The sequence below is a fragment of the Lolium rigidum genome, chromosome 3 (assembly GCF_022539505.1).
Source record: "Lolium rigidum isolate FL_2022 chromosome 3, APGP_CSIRO_Lrig_0.1, whole genome shotgun sequence".
Taxonomy (NCBI): domain Eukaryota; kingdom Viridiplantae; phylum Streptophyta; class Magnoliopsida; order Poales; family Poaceae; genus Lolium; species Lolium rigidum.
Genome location: NC_061510.1, coordinates 17,126,855 through 17,142,650, shown reverse-complemented (window position 1 = coordinate 17,142,650; position 15,796 = coordinate 17,126,855). Strand labels below are relative to the sequence as shown.

The window sequence follows — 15,796 nt, the reverse complement described above, 5'->3', positions numbered from 1 at the left end:
CCTTGCTTGTTTTCCAAGATGTATCGCATGCTTGAAGATGGAAAGACTGAGATACATGATCCCACGGATAGGTGACCCGTTCCCGAGAACCAACCTCAACCGGTGTGTATTTCATCGGATCTGAGTCTACCTTCTTTCTATTGTTTATTTTCTACTGATGCAGCTAGATTTGTTTTCTGCAGGTACTTTTCCTTATACGTTGAATTATACTCACCATCAGGTTCATACATACAAACCATCAACTCAAGATATTTTCGTTTCCAACAATAGACTGTAGAGAGAAGGAAGGGTAGGTTTGACTATAACGATTAATTGTCATCTACTTCAAACTCTTATGCATTTTTTTTTTGCTTCAAACCATTGAAATATCTATTGTTACATCACCCTTAGTGAACCAAATAAGCATTGCTGAAAGCTTTCAGCATAACAGAAGCATTTATTTGATTTTACACACGCACACACGCTATCTACATGTACGTAGTAGATCGCCACACACCAGCTACATGGTGGAAACCTAAGTAAGGCACTATGCATACATAGCCCCAGCCACAGCAAAAACACATAAATCATAACATTTTCGCAGTCAACTATATTACACAGGACACTAGCTAGTAGCAAGAACTCATGACCGGGAAGACAGACAAATGACTAAAACTCATCCTTCTCTTCAAACTCCAGCTAATCTTCTTCCTCCACGCCCTCATCCGAGCTCAGATACTTCACCGAATTGTATGACTATGCAGGGGGTGTAGTGCAGCCAACTGCTCATCATCTACGAGTCTATGCCCTCACTGTCCACCACTCCGTCAGTGCCTTCAAGGATTTCTGGAGGTCCTTGACGGAAAATTAAATTGGATAGATATACTCCAGCTGAACATCAAACTGCCTTTACCCATAACCTTCAACACCAATGAGAAACAAAGGGCACCTGGAAACATCACATGCCATCAGCGGTATCATTATTCAAGCAAGAAATACATTCCAATTTTTGTACCAAAACAGATCCAATCCATTCATATTCACGCAAAGGGAGCTATGAAAAATGCATATTTCCTTCCCCATCAAATAAGATAACATCAAATCGATTTGGCCAAAAGTCCAAGACACATGCATGCAGATGAAAAATAAAATTGAGCAAAACTTAATCTGCTCCCAGATATAGGGCCTCAGTTTTAAATAAGATATCATCAAGTTGGGTTTGATTGATCTTGGAGCTACCTCTACTAGTACACACTAGCAGCAACAGCTAGTAGGACAGGCAAGAAAATTAGCTCAGTTTTAGCAAAAGCGGAAGGCAATCTAACAGCTTGATTATGGAGCTACCTCTACGGTAACATCTGCTGCTAGCTCATAGCACTTTGGCAGGAGAGTTGCCAGCTAGTGGTAATTATAAGCTAAGCGTTTTTTAAGGCAAGGAGATTAATAAGATGCAGCTTGCTAGCCTAGCTTTGAGCTGGTCATTTCAGGCCCCCAAAACAACACGACAAGTCCAGACCCAAGATGTAAATACAGCCACAGTATCAAGATGTAAATACAGCCACATTATCACAGAGCTCGTAGAGGAAAAAAGAAGAGATACCCGAGATCTTACCTAAACCTCGAAGACAATGCAGAGGCCATTTAAAAAGTTTCCCATGCTTTGTATTCTTGAAGCCAAATAGTTGCCAAGATTCACCTGAGGAAAGACACTACTTAACTTCCAGATAATAAAAGAAAATCAGTAAGATGTCGAAGCAAAACTAGGCATGGTGACTGGTGAATTACTGTCTGCGAACGGCATAATTTCAGAAGGAAAACTTGTCATAGTAGTAATAATACTTAAAAATTGGTACATGTAGTGCTACTGCTGCCTATAAATGTAGTGCTACTAGTATTCATCATTTCAAAAGATAAATCTTGTAAAAGAACAAAAAATAGTAACCAAAATAAGAAAGGGGCAGCCGGTATATTTGAATGAATGAATTGATCACAGAACATGAACTGTGAAACATCATTACCAATAATTTTACAAGAAAAAATTCCAATAATTTTACATGAAAAATTTCCGATAATTTGGACAAAAATAATTGGCTAGAAAGAAGTCACAGAAAGGCATGTATGCATCAAGTATGCTTGATACTCCATCAATAAGAGACAGAAAAGCTAACTTGTGATCGTGTGTTGCCAACAAGTAATGGCAGTGTATCTACCTAAAGTGAACATTTCAAGCATGAAGAATTTTCAATGAAAGCAAGACGACCTAGAGCTTTTCAGCTGCCACATTGCTACAACATGCTTGTTGGCAGCCTTCCCAGAGTTGGGCTGCACCTAGATAATTTGTGGTGGGAAGATGTCAATCTCGCGCTGCTACTGCTGCTACAGCTGCATGCGTTGCTGCTGCAAGAAGTCCACGCTGAGTCCACGGGTCCCATCAATTGAAAATTAGTTGCAGGATAAAGCTTTTTTATGTTTGTGCAGCTCAAGGAATGAAACTAGGATGATAATTAGTTGGTACCCACTAAACAAAATGATAGTACTAGCAATAAATATAAATGGGTATGTGTAGCTTCCTATATACATAATGTTATTGCTGCCTATGAGTGTACTAACACTCAACAATTCAAAAAAAAGAAAGATCTTGCCAAACAAAACCAAGTTGTAAACCAATATAAGAAAGGCGCACTGACCGCCAAGCCCAGCTAGTGCAATAGTGCATCAAGGTAATAATGAGCCAGCTAGCGCCGCATTGCCCCAGAAAATAGCTATGAATTAACAATATATTCAACATACAAGGTCTGGTAGAAATAGGTCAGCAAAATGGCAACAACCATATTCCATCTGTCTGATTCAGTAACACACAACTAAGCAGTACCAACACTCTAAATAAAATAGCATGCTCAAACTACTGGTCGAATCTTCCCCCGCACTTACTGCAAATGAGCTAGCTAGTTGGCCCATGGAATTGTTTATTTTAGCTAGTGAAGTTCAACAATTCTCAATAAAAAACAAAAGTACTAGTTAGCCTAGATAACCAATTGAACTTCACTAAATTTTGGCATGAGCTTTTGGTGGTTTTTGGACATCCTGATGACACATCAAATATATATATTTTGAAAACTACCAAGGTGTAGAGAACACGCCATGCTATAAAACAGATCTTTCTGTCTAAGCATTTCAGCCAACATTCTCTTTCTGTCTAAACATTTCACTGAACATTCAGCAAACAGCCTAAGCAGGACAACATACCAGGTCGCATACCAACAATAAAAAGGATAATACTGCTGGCGCATTGTTATCATTGGGGACACCCAGTAGACATCCTTAGCCGTGTCAACACCAAGTTACAAACAAGTGACAGCAAGTAAATCAACACCTAGTAAATGAGATACAACATGTGTTCAAAGTGGCTTTCATAAGCTAGAGAAAACTTACCATTGTGCAACTGATCATTATCATCAAAAAGGGAGAAGCATCTGCCAGATGAGGAGACTAAGGCATGCCTCTGTTGACCCTAGGACCTCCAGTTCCAAGTAGTGTAGCTATTGGTCACAACTTGCTTGCTATTTAGTCCTCGTTTTTAGCACAACAACAAAGAAGAAAACACACATTCATCTATCTAAAACAGGATAGGAAAGAACTGGAAAAGACTTGTGTGTGGCAGAGGTTGTTGGTGAGGGACTGCAGCACATATCAACTCTGAATATTAAAAACTTTTGTAAGATTCAGAAGATCACGACAACTAATAAGTGAATATATCAACAAATATCAAATCAATAAATGGTACCAAAATAACTCGATGATGCATAAGTCGCTTTGTAAAAAAAACAGTAGCTACTATAAATTCAAAAAAGTAACTGATTCCTACAAATATGATGAAACCACTAAGTATCGTTTCAAGAAGTTCATTGTCAAAGAATATTTCTATGCCAATGTAAATATTATCACGAGAAACTGATAAGAACATGACCTGTAAGCTAGTGCCATACTCGATGAACACAGGGAGCAGCAGCATGCTGGGGTTACCAACTATGTCCAAGCAAGAGGACACCATCCAGCATCGACAACAACAAGAGGGCTGCTGCGGTCACCACAGGCCGGTGAGATGCAATGCCCCTGCTGCTCCAATCGGCCTAGCTGGCCAGTGTGCTACTTGCACATCCCACATCAGACGGTGGACGTAGCAATCAGAATCTGTAGTTGCAGAACTATGAATATTAAGAAAACCGGAGTATTTGTTAAGCATATATTATAGCAAACCAAGTTATCTACGGAAGCAAGAATTCTATGTGCAACAGGATAAAATACATTAAGTGCACAAGAAGAAAATAGACTGATTTTCCATGCAATAAAACTGACAAAAGAAAGCAGTACAAAATACAAACAATAGTTTGCAATCTTTTGTAGAAACTAGGAAGTTTATATGCTTTAAGAGATTACTTCATTGAAAGCTTATTTTTCTCACAATATCGAAAGATATAAGAACATTCCTAGATTAAAGCTAATAAGACATTGATTTTGTCTAGTAGCAGTTTTCAAAGATGCATGCAGACCATCTAGTACTAGTACCTTGCCGTGAAATTAGACAGACTAATATGTGAAATTAGAGTATCGGCTGACTATTGAGTGCTGACTAGATCTAATGTATCAAGCGTTAAAAAATCGAACACCCATCCATTGTCCAACCACGGATAGTGATTAGGTGCAGCACAACAATCATGTAACAAGCTCAAAAATAAACATATTCCTCAAAACCAACATAAATATATCCCTAACTACTAACTAGGTGACATTTGTGGATTAAAAAAATGAAATACCAGTCCATTGTTCGTGAGTATGTGCAGCAAGAAGAGACATATAGCAAACCCAAAACACAATGATAAGATAGTATTAGAAAGTACTAGAGAAGTGCAACACGGTCCAGTTACAAGGATAAGTAGATACATTCAGGAAGCTTGACATCATGGTGAGGAAAAAGCAACGGGTCATCACTCAGGAGCAAATGAACATTGTCCACCAAAAAGGCATGACATTGTGATCCCCTCTAGTCTGAAATAGTAAAAGGATACACGTAAAGTAAGTGGCTGAAGCGGAGCAATAATACAACTACTGTACCCACAATTGCAGAATTCAGTAGTTACAAAATATATATGGCACCCAGCCACTTAAGACAATTACTCCCTCCCTCCAAAAATTAGTGACTCAACTTTTTCTAGATACGGATGTATCTACACACTAACAACACGTCTATATATAACCACATATAGACATAGTTGAGTCGCTTACTTTTTTACGGAGGGAGTAGTCAACAAGAGAAAACAGATTTATGTCACCAGTACCAATTAAATACCACAAATATTTAATGTGTCAAGATGGTACAAAAAATTCTGAGGGTTGATAGTACAGATCTCGATATAACCGCTAGATTTATAAGACCTTGCACATAATCAACATCAAAACAAGCAGAGAGGTGGCAAGAAGGAAATCAAACAAACAAAGTGTTGTTCTAATGTATCGCTGTATGATGTTGTATGGTTCCAAACTTGCACATACACTGTCAATGTCATGCGGTTCCTCCAACTCAATAGACCCACGCAAAAAAATGAAGCAAATAAGACTCCCACTTGAGAATGGATTTCAGTAAATTCAACCTAGACGAATGAAGGACAAATTCCTCCTAAGTTTGTGGTGCCTAATGTTTTGCAATATGTAAGATGAATAAAACAATATAAATGCTGACCCGAGTCTGCTCATAGGTAAAAGGAGGTTGTTGCCAATTCGTTTAAATGCGTAACATTATTTTGCCACAAATGGTGTGAACATTTCTATTTCGTTTCAGAAAAAGTTTGAAACACAGATGGTGTGCATATACATCCCGAGGACAAGCAAACTGCAAGAACGACATTAGCTAATGTATATTGTTCATAACTATATACATGTAGCAGTCTTATGAATTCATCACAAACATTAAGTGAAAGGACTTATAATATAAACTAGATACAAGTAAAAAAAATCAACTCGGGTAAGGAACAACTTGCGTGTCTGCCTAGAAAGTACAAGTAGTCTATACCAGAACAGAGTTGAGATCACACATACAGTTGTGATACACAAACTGTATACTCTGTTATGCAGACTGCATCCTGCTTCCTTAACCAGCAGGACAAGATGAGGATGACAAATTCAAGATGAGCATACTACATAGACTAGCAGCAAAACAAAGTGTCGCGCCAGAAAACAGTACAAATCCACATCGCAGTGACTTAATCGAATCCAGCCTTGTCAGAAGAGAACGGGCTTACCGATGTGCCTTGGATGTTGCCTCGTTCTTACGTATCCAGCCTAGATATGCCCAACCACACTACCCCGATACTACAGCGGCCAGATATTTCTATAGAAGCATACGAACCAGATCAGGTTGATATGCAGTTACAAGGAACACAATTTGAAGAAACAAGAGAAAGAGATAGGTCTTATTACCGACAACCAAGGCATCGATCAGGAGAGTCGGGTCTTATCTTGGACGACCATCAACGGGGAAAAGGAAGAAGGGCTGGTTGATTCATACAGTGAACAATGGTCTTGATGTTCATGTTCATGCAGGGGCTTCTCCTTGGCACCAGTGTTGAGCAGGTAGATGGGGCCTGGTTCAACCTTGCTAGGGAGGAGATATACACATCATCCTCGCGTAGCCCGCTGCAATCAGGATAACAAACAGAGATCAAACCGAGTAAACAAACATAAACATTGGGAGAAACTAGAATTCATGAAAATGCATTACTGTTAGTCAATTATGAATCAAAAACATGGACCACCCACACACCTAAATGAATAGAACATAGACCAACTCAATGTGTAAGAAAACACATCTTTCGTAAATTTAAATACTGCACTACATATGCACTGTGGAATTTAAATCTCAAACAAGTATATATCCTTATCAGATTTAAATAAACATCACAAGAACACAACAATACCTACACATGCTATAGAAAAAATCCACCAACAAACCAGAGGTAATGAATAATCAACAACTAGACAACAAGACAGTACTGTCATTGTGGAATTCTAATTTCCCATAAAAATAACGATCATTTGCTTTTGAATTGACTCACCACAATTAATTATTGTGTTTATCTTGCACAACTAATATTATGATTCCAATACTTGGTATCATAACGTGAAACACAAAAACTAAATAGATACTATGCATGCTTGGTTCATAGGCATTGATTTCTATTTAGGTTAATAATAGCATCCACTAAGAGAAAGTACAACAATAAAACCTGTACATTTGGCTCAGTGTTAAACTAAAAAAGCACTTTCAGTTCCATCAAGTCTGCTATTATCAACACAAATCAGAAAGCACGAAGGACAAGGATGTGGCACTCTTCCTTGCCAAACTGTGACAGGGGAATCTTCCCTGACAATGTAAACCTGAAACTCATTTTAGCTTTGGCTATTTCAACGGTTTGAGCTGATACCTATGGTAATAATCTCTACAAATAAAAGAACCAAAGAAACTAACTAGATCACCTCTATATTTATCTTACAGTGCGAAGTAGTCATTTACTCTTCATTTAGTTAGATTAGATGAGATTAGAGCCAACTATGCTACACACGTACCAATGTACAGATTAGCACAACATATAAAATTATAATTGTTCACAGAATTTCAATATTTTCAAACGCCGGAGATAATAATTTCCACGTACATAAAACGCAGGAGAAAATGCACCTGAACCCAGGTCACTACCTCAACTCTTAACCTGATCCAAAACAGCACAAGTGCACACCACATTCTGAATCTTTCCAGGTTTCAGCATGCCGGAGCCAACAACAATGGATCAGCTTTGCACAAAATGGATGTATGACTCTTAACACTAGTAATCTTGATCGGCACATATTCACATCAGAGAAGCATCTCAGGTCATCAAAGACCAAGCACATGCTCAAAAAAAGCATGTTCGGCCTGATCTGGTGGACAAGCCACCCTCAATGCCATGTCACGGGCAAACTGCTCCAGTTCCACTACCTTAGACACATGCAGAATGCAGCCTCAGTAAGAGCTAAGGACTCATAATAGGACCATAAAAAAGATTACTTTTGACGCTTTTACTGTTTCTTGAAATACTCACATCTATTAGTTTTGCACACTTGACAAAAATCAACACCAGTAAAATATATGATAAGAAGCTAGACAAAATGATCAACTGCACAACTAATTAGCATGGTCAACAAGAGATATATAATTGGCAATGTGATCCAATAGAGTAGAGATAACTGACAACAAACATAATAAGCATTCTATGCTATAATGCAAATACGGAATCAACCATCACATCATACTGTACAATATCCTTCTTTTTCTCTCTTGTTCTGAGTGCTCTTGCAAAAATAATTGAGTGCTTTCCCCAGTAGGTTGGTTGACTAATCCACTTAATCATCAGACCATGCAAGCATTAGCACTAAGCCCTAACACTATCACAACATAGATACAACATACCAACATCCATAAAACTGCTGGAATTTTTTCTTGTTGTGAGAGTATAAGATCCAAAGCTATTTATCTGGACATGTCCGTAGTTAGAGAACTAAAATGGTAACCAAAATTAAAAACTAGGTGTTGCATAAGAGCTGAAGTGCATTTTATTCAATCAGGTTCATTCATTCAGTAGCAACCCCTTTCCATTTTCTATACAACAATCAGAAGCAAGCCATGATCATAAATTCATCGAAAATGGCCCGCAGCGAAGAAATGACATGCACAGCCATTGCACATCGTACTGCCTCGCAGCTAGCAATGGCCAGTTGAATGCATCAACATGACAAATAAAAAGAAACGGAATTTACAAGGAATGCATGGAGGGGGGAGGAGGAGGAGAAGGAGGAGGAGAGGGAGATCACCTAGCAGCTGCAAGTTCGGGATGTGGCCAACATCGGACGGAAGGAGTGGTCGCAAGGCAGCAGCAGGCCGCGGACGTCGCTGGCGGCCACAGCTCGGGGAGGTTTTTCAGACGTCCGCCGATGCCGTGAAGGAGGTCCTCCACATCCAGTGCCAGTCTCGACTACTGCTTATGTCGCTACTCACGACTGGTGCATTAGGGCAGGGAGGAAGGCAAAGGGGCACCGGCAGCCCAGGTCAACAGGAGCGCCCAGCCCAGGTCATTCCAGGACGGGGCGCCCAGCTTCAAGCGCTCTGTATGGCGAGGACCAACACCAAGTGAAGGTTCTTGACGCTGACATCTAGGCATGGCAGGCGCACAGGAATCATGGCGATTAGAGGATTGAGTGGGTGGGGTGTCCGGTGGCAAGGGAGTTGGGTCGGTGGGGTGGGGTGGCCGGCCGCAGAGCGGCAAGGTGAGGTGAGCAGCGGGGAGCAACAACGAGCGGTTGCTTCTTTGTTGGCAAATTGAGTGGAGAAAAGGGATTGAGGGAGAGATGCGGTGAGAGCGATCTGCAAAGGATGCAAAAACAAATTGTCAGAAAACAACAATCCAGAGTCAAGGAATTGCATGCTATTTGTTTACAGTAGTAATTTGCATCAAACGCATAGTGTAGAACTAAAAAAAAGGAGGAGCCATGCCTTACCTACGAGAAGGCCGTCGTCATATTGGTGGATACCATTTCAACTATCAGCGTGTCACTGAGGACACCGCTGCCTGCTGCTCTTTCAGCTGTGTTAACTAAACTGTTAGGAAGCTATAGTGCACAGATACACTCAATTCACACAGATCTACCAACAATGGTGTCTTCAATCTTGTACATGACAGCTCCAGCGGCTTGCAACTGCACTTCACATTCTCAAAGTCCTCATCCCGCCGTCGCCACTGTTGATGGCCGAGCTGGCCACATGTGCCGACCAACTCAGCGGCATCAGCAGCAACACCGTCTTGTACCGCCATTGGACTCTTGCTTCTCAGCAACCGGCATGCAAAGCTTTGTTCAGTTTGAACTTACAATAGGATCCTGCAACAAAACTATAAATTTTAGTACTCAAAACTTCAAAAATGTTGTAATAAAGGGAATAGAGAGAGCAGTAACTTCCATGGACATAGTGGACGATGATGCATCTAACAAATTAAGGTCCTCAATGTGTTCCTCCTCCAAGTCCTGCAATGGAAAGTATTAGTTAACAAAATTCAGACCTTCAAACTAGAAAGGCCTTCAGAAATTTGTAAACTTTACATTTTTTTATTATGGTATATTAAAATAGAAGAAAAAAGGTGTGAATGGATATATTTCAAAACAAAAGAAAATAAAGGTCATGGAACAGATTCAAACTTCCTAAGCCTTGTACTCGCACTCATTAACATTTTCTTTATCACGAATTAATTGTTCAACTGGGCACCTTGCAACTCTTGTCATTCAATGTTAACGAACAAGGAAAACACTCTAAACTTCCAATCCAATGTAAGATGCAAGAAAGATAGGAAGATGTACTACATGAATTCAGTCACTGTCTTTCTGTAAGGAAGTCTTCATGTATATTGCCAAATTTCCTCAATGTTCATAAGAAAGTGAGAAACGTAGCAGAAATGATGAACAGATACATGCGACTAAACATTACTCGGCAAAATAGCATGGGGTTTATGAATAGCAACTATACCTTTGTAGAAGCTGCTTCACTCCAAGAGTGAACGTGCGGAGAGGGCGGGTCTCAATGGCTTCCTTCTTAGATGGCCAATGGTGGTCGACTTGCCAGAGTCAACATGGCAAATGGCCACGTTGTTAATGTGAGTCTTCTCCTTGCACATGGCTGATATATTTAGTTGCGAGACTGCTGGAACAAAGTAAAGCTGTTAGAAAACAACAGATGAACATAATCAAAAAATGAGCACCTAAGAAAAGACATTCACTGTATACCAACCATACTCAAATTGAATCGGTTCCAAGATTTAAATTCTGAAATCTGGTCTAATCACACCTACACAGTACACCAATCATACATTTTTTGCAAGTTACTAGTTCATATACCCCAAGGTGCGCATCTATAGTGCGAGCACTCTCACGAGTTGATAACAATTGGTAAAGAAAAGTAACTGATGGGTCCACACTATCAGTCATGTAAAGGTTTCAGGTTTGAAATTATAATGTGGAGCTCTAGATATACCTATAGTGTTTGAAAAGTATCCAAAGCCACAAGAAGGAATATGGGGCAGTCGACCAAGGGTTAGAGAGAAAACTCATTATTTTACTGTTCCTTGAAATACTCAAGTTGATTAGTTTTGAACACTTGACAAAAATCAACAACAGTAAAATATATGCCAAGAAGCTAGACAAAATGATCAACTGCACTAATTAGCACGATAAAGATATATAATTGGCAATATGATCTGACGGAGTAGAGAGCAACTGACAACAAACACAATTTGCATTCTAAGCTGTAATGCAAATACAGAATCAGCCATCACATCATATTGTACAACATCCTTCATTTCCCTCTTGTTCCGAGCTCTTGCAAAAATAATTGAGTGGTTTCCCTGTACATTGGTGGACTAATCCACTTAATCATCAGAACGTGCAACCATTAGCACCAACTCCTAACACTATCACAACATAGATACAGCATACCGACATCCATACAACTACTGTAATGTTTTCTTCCGGTGGGAGTATAAGCTCCAAAACTATTTACCTAGACATGTCCGTAATTAGGGAACTGAAATGGTAACAAAATTAAAAACTAGGTATTGCATAAGAGCTGAAGTGCATTTTGTTCAATCAGGTTAATTCATATAGTAGAAACGCATTTTCATTTTCTATACAACAATCAGAAGCAAATAGTATCATAAATCCATCGACAATTGGACACATTCACTAGCCAGCAGGGAAGAAACGCCATGCACGACCATTGTACATCGCACTGCCTCGCAAGCTAGCAGTGGCCAGTTGATTGCATCAACTTGATAAATAAAAAGAAACAAAATTTACAAGGAATGCTTGGAGGGGTAGGGGGAGGAGGAGAGGGAGATCACCTAGCAGCTGCAAGTTTGGGATGTGGCCAATGGCAGCGGGAAGGAGTGGTATCAAGGCAGTAAAAGGGTGTGGACGTCGCTGGCGGCCGCAACTCGTGGAAGTTTTCTAGAAGGTCGCCAACAACGGCTGCAGCTACATGAAGGCAGGACGCGGACGGCGTAGAGGAGGTCCTCCACATGCAGTGCCGGTCTAGACTGCTGCTTGTGTTGTTGCCCGCGACTGGTGCATTGAGGCAGGGAGGGAGGCGAAGGGGCACTGGCAGCCCGGGTCAACAGGAGGCAACATGGCGGGCGTGACGGGGGCGCCCATCTCCAGGTGCTCCGGATGGCGAGGACCAACAACGGGCATAGGTATTTGATGCCGATGTCTAGGGCATGGCGGGCGCGTGTGACTCAGGGGGCTTAGAGGATTGGGTGGGTGTGGGTGTCTGGTGGCGAGGGAGTTGGGTGGGTGTGATGGGGTGGGGTGAGCTGCGGGGAGCAGCAACAAGCGGCTGCAGCCGTCTCAGCAAATTGAGTGGAGATAGGGGATTGAGGGAGAGATGCGGTGAGAGGGATCTGCAAAAGATGCAAAATTGTTTTGTGAGAAAACAACAATCCAAAGTCAAGGAAATTGCAAGCTATTTGTCTACAGTACTAAAAAAAGATGAGACATGCCTTACCTACGAGAAAGTCGTCGTCATATTGGTGGATACCATTTCAAATATCAGCGTGTCGCCGAGGACACCGCTGCCTGCTGCTCTTTCGGCTGCGTTAACTAAACTGCTAGGAAGCTACAGTGCAGAGATACACTCAACTCACACAGATCTACCAACAATGGTGTCTTGTATCTTGTACATGCCAGTGTTGATGGCCGAGCTGGCTGCGTATGTCGACCAACACGGCAGCAGCAGCAGCAGCAACCCCGTCTTGAACCGCCGTTGGACTCTTGCTTCTCAGCACCCGGCATGCAATGATTTGTTCAGTTTGAACTTTCAGTAAGATCTCCTGCAACAAAACTATAATATTTAGTACCTAGAACTTGAAAAATATTGCATGAGTGCTCACAACAGAATAAAGGGAATAGAGAGAGCAATTACTTCCATGGATGTATCCTCAATGTGTTCCTCCTCCAAGTCCTGCAATGGAAAGTGTTAGTTGACAATATTCTGAATTTCAAAACTACAAAGGCCTTCAGAATTTGTAAACATTACAAATTTTTCTATGATGGTATATTAAAACAGAAGCAAAAAAAGGAATTAGATGTAAATCATATGAGCCTAAACGGATATATTTCAAAACAAAAGAAAGTAAAGGTCGCAGATCAGATTCTGTTTTCCTAAGCCTTGTACTCGCACTCATTATCATGAGACCGTGAGTTATTTGTTTGCTTTGAAACAGCTGAGAGATAGTACATGTATATGCTTCAAATCAGAAGAAATGAAAGATAAGCAGATTTTTACAAGATGCAACGGTTCTGCATTTTCCGCACTCCTGTACTAGCACTGATTGTTTGCTTGCTTCAAACAAGTGAGAGATGGTAAAACTTGGTAAGCACATCGATTCAGCAACCTTAAACAGCGGAGAGACTTGTTTTCATTCAGAGGCGCTATTAAGTTAAGTGAGAAACAACACATGTAAAAAGTCAGTATTTAGCTAGACATGCCTGGGAGGGATTCAGGCCTTATTAGTATTTAACTAGAGTGAAGGAACTTGAAAAATGTTGCATGAGTGCTCATAACAAAATAAAGGGAATAGAAAGAGCAATTACTTCCATGGAGTTAGCGGACGATGATGGATCTAACAAAGCAAGGTCCACAATGTGTTCCTCCTCCAAGTCCTGCAATGGAAAGTGTTAGTTGACAACATTCAGAATCTCAATACTAGAAAGGCCTTTTGTGAACACTACAAAAAAAAATCTATTATGGTATATTAAAACAGAAGGAAAAAAGGCATTCGATGTAAATCATGTGAGCCCAAACAGATATATTTCAAAACAATAGAAAGTAAAGGTCGCATAACAGATTGCGGCTTCATAAGCCTTGTACTCGTGCTCATTATCATAAGACCATGAGTTCTTTTTTTGCATTGAAACAGGTGAGAGTTAGTACTAAAACTACGATCCTACAAAGATAGTATTGAATTGTGTTTAACTTTGTATTATACAAACTTACATGTATATATGCGGCAAGTCAGAAGGAAATAAAGATAAGCAGAATTTTACAAGATGCAACAGTTCTGCATTTCCGCACCCATGTATTAGCACTGCTTGTTTGCTTGCTTCGAAACAAGTGAGAGATGGTAAAATTTGGTAAGCACATCAATTCAGCAACCATGAAATGCACAGAGACTTATTTGCTTCAGAGATGCTATTAAGTGGGAAACAACACAATCGATGTAAAAGGTCAGTATTTAGCTTGACAAGCATAGGAGGGATTCGAGACTTATTATTATTTTCCTAAGACTGGAATGGAGCATCTATATGCGTATTATATAGAGGCTATGCTTCAAATCATAAGAAACTAAAGATAAGCAGATCTTTACAAGATGCAACAGTTTTGTATTTTCCGCACTCCTGTATTGCTTGTTTACTTGCTTGTTTCGAAACAAGTGAGAGATGGTAAAACTTGGTAAACCCATCGGTTCAGCAACCTTGAACAGCGCAGAGACTTATTTTCTTCAGAGACGCTATTAAGTGAGAAACAATACAGTCGATGTAAAAAAGTCAGTATTTAGCTTCACATCCATAGGAGGCATTTAGGCGTTATTATTATTTTCCTAATACTGCAATCGAGCATCATCTATATGCGTATTATATAGAGGCAACCCATCAAACTGCAAGATCACTACATATGTTGCCAACTTGGCTCCTCCTTAAAGAATCATTACCTAGAAAACATCTACAGACGAGTTATCCCTCGAATGCAAATGCACGCCTCTTTTGAAGATCAATACGCAAATATCTCCCCTGGCTATTCATATCATGTATACTACAAGTACGCATTGGAATGAAATTGCAACACCAGCTCTGAATTAATATTTTCCTATCATATTCACACGAAAGAACTACACATGGGACCATGCATACACATCAGCGCTTTCTAGACCACTGACATCTCACACATTTTCTAGAATCAGGACATGGTCGACTAATACTACAAACAAAACATGTTCAATCGATGGTTTCTGGCTGCAGTGCTAGTCAATCAGGATATGATCCATTGGGTGCTTTGCCAGAACAAACATCGAGACACGCATGACAACACTTGACACATGAGAGATTTATACCTCCCTCCCTATGGCAGAAACACCACAGCGAAGACAACGAACCAGCGTCATCCTTGGGCAATTGGCTAGTCGGCATGGGCAACCGGCAGGCTTGAGCAGGAGGGCTGCACACTGTTGGTGCCGGCAAGATCACGGAACAATTGCCCAAGGATGTTATCCAAAAAACGTTTGTCTACAAGTGTGCAGGGACAAAACAATGCTGTTACCATCACACACGCGCGCGGTACCCAAATCTGAAGGTAAAATGGCAAGTGAAGCAGGAAAAAATTGGTGATAGACCTTCAGTGGGCAGCTGCGAGCTGGGGAGGTGGCCGACGGCAGAGGGACGACGGAGTGGTCTCCGGCAGCAGGGGATCGGGGACGTCGCCGGCGGCCGCAGATCGGGGCGGTCGTACGGGAGGTCGCCGGCGGCCGCGCGCGTCTCCGGGAAGGTTACCGCCATCTCTGCGCCTCCTTGTGTCCCCGGGGCGAGCTGCGCGGTGGCTGGAGACGGACGCTATGGAGGAGGTCCTCCACCTCATGCGCCGGCCTCTGCTGCTTGGGCCGTCGCCCACGACTGCTGCGTCGAGGCAGGGAGT

General features: G+C 41.0%; 1 long non-coding RNA gene across 12 annotated transcripts; it reads right to left on the bottom strand.

Moving 5' to 3' along the window:
- Window positions 1-332: 332 nt before the first annotated feature.
- Window positions 333-15,569, bottom strand: LOC124701227. 12 transcript variants are annotated; one of them, XR_007001957.1, is made up of 16 exons: window positions 15,219-15,459; window positions 13,702-13,770; window positions 13,031-13,069; window positions 12,614-12,938; window positions 11,952-12,509; window positions 10,583-10,753; window positions 10,018-10,086; window positions 9,565-9,942; window positions 8,881-9,430; window positions 6,454-6,669; window positions 6,276-6,364; window positions 4,921-5,025; window positions 3,412-4,170; window positions 2,190-2,392; window positions 1,592-1,675; window positions 333-928 (listed from the first exon to the last, which is right to left on the bottom strand). It is a non-coding gene; the product is annotated as an uncharacterized LOC124701227 (long non-coding RNA). The 12 variants fall into 12 exon arrangements; XR_007001955.1 differs by having other exon boundaries at window positions 2,240-2,392; XR_007001956.1 differs by having other exon boundaries at window positions 2,308-2,392; window positions 15,219-15,458.
- Between the last annotated feature and the right edge of the window lie 227 nt (window positions 15,570-15,796).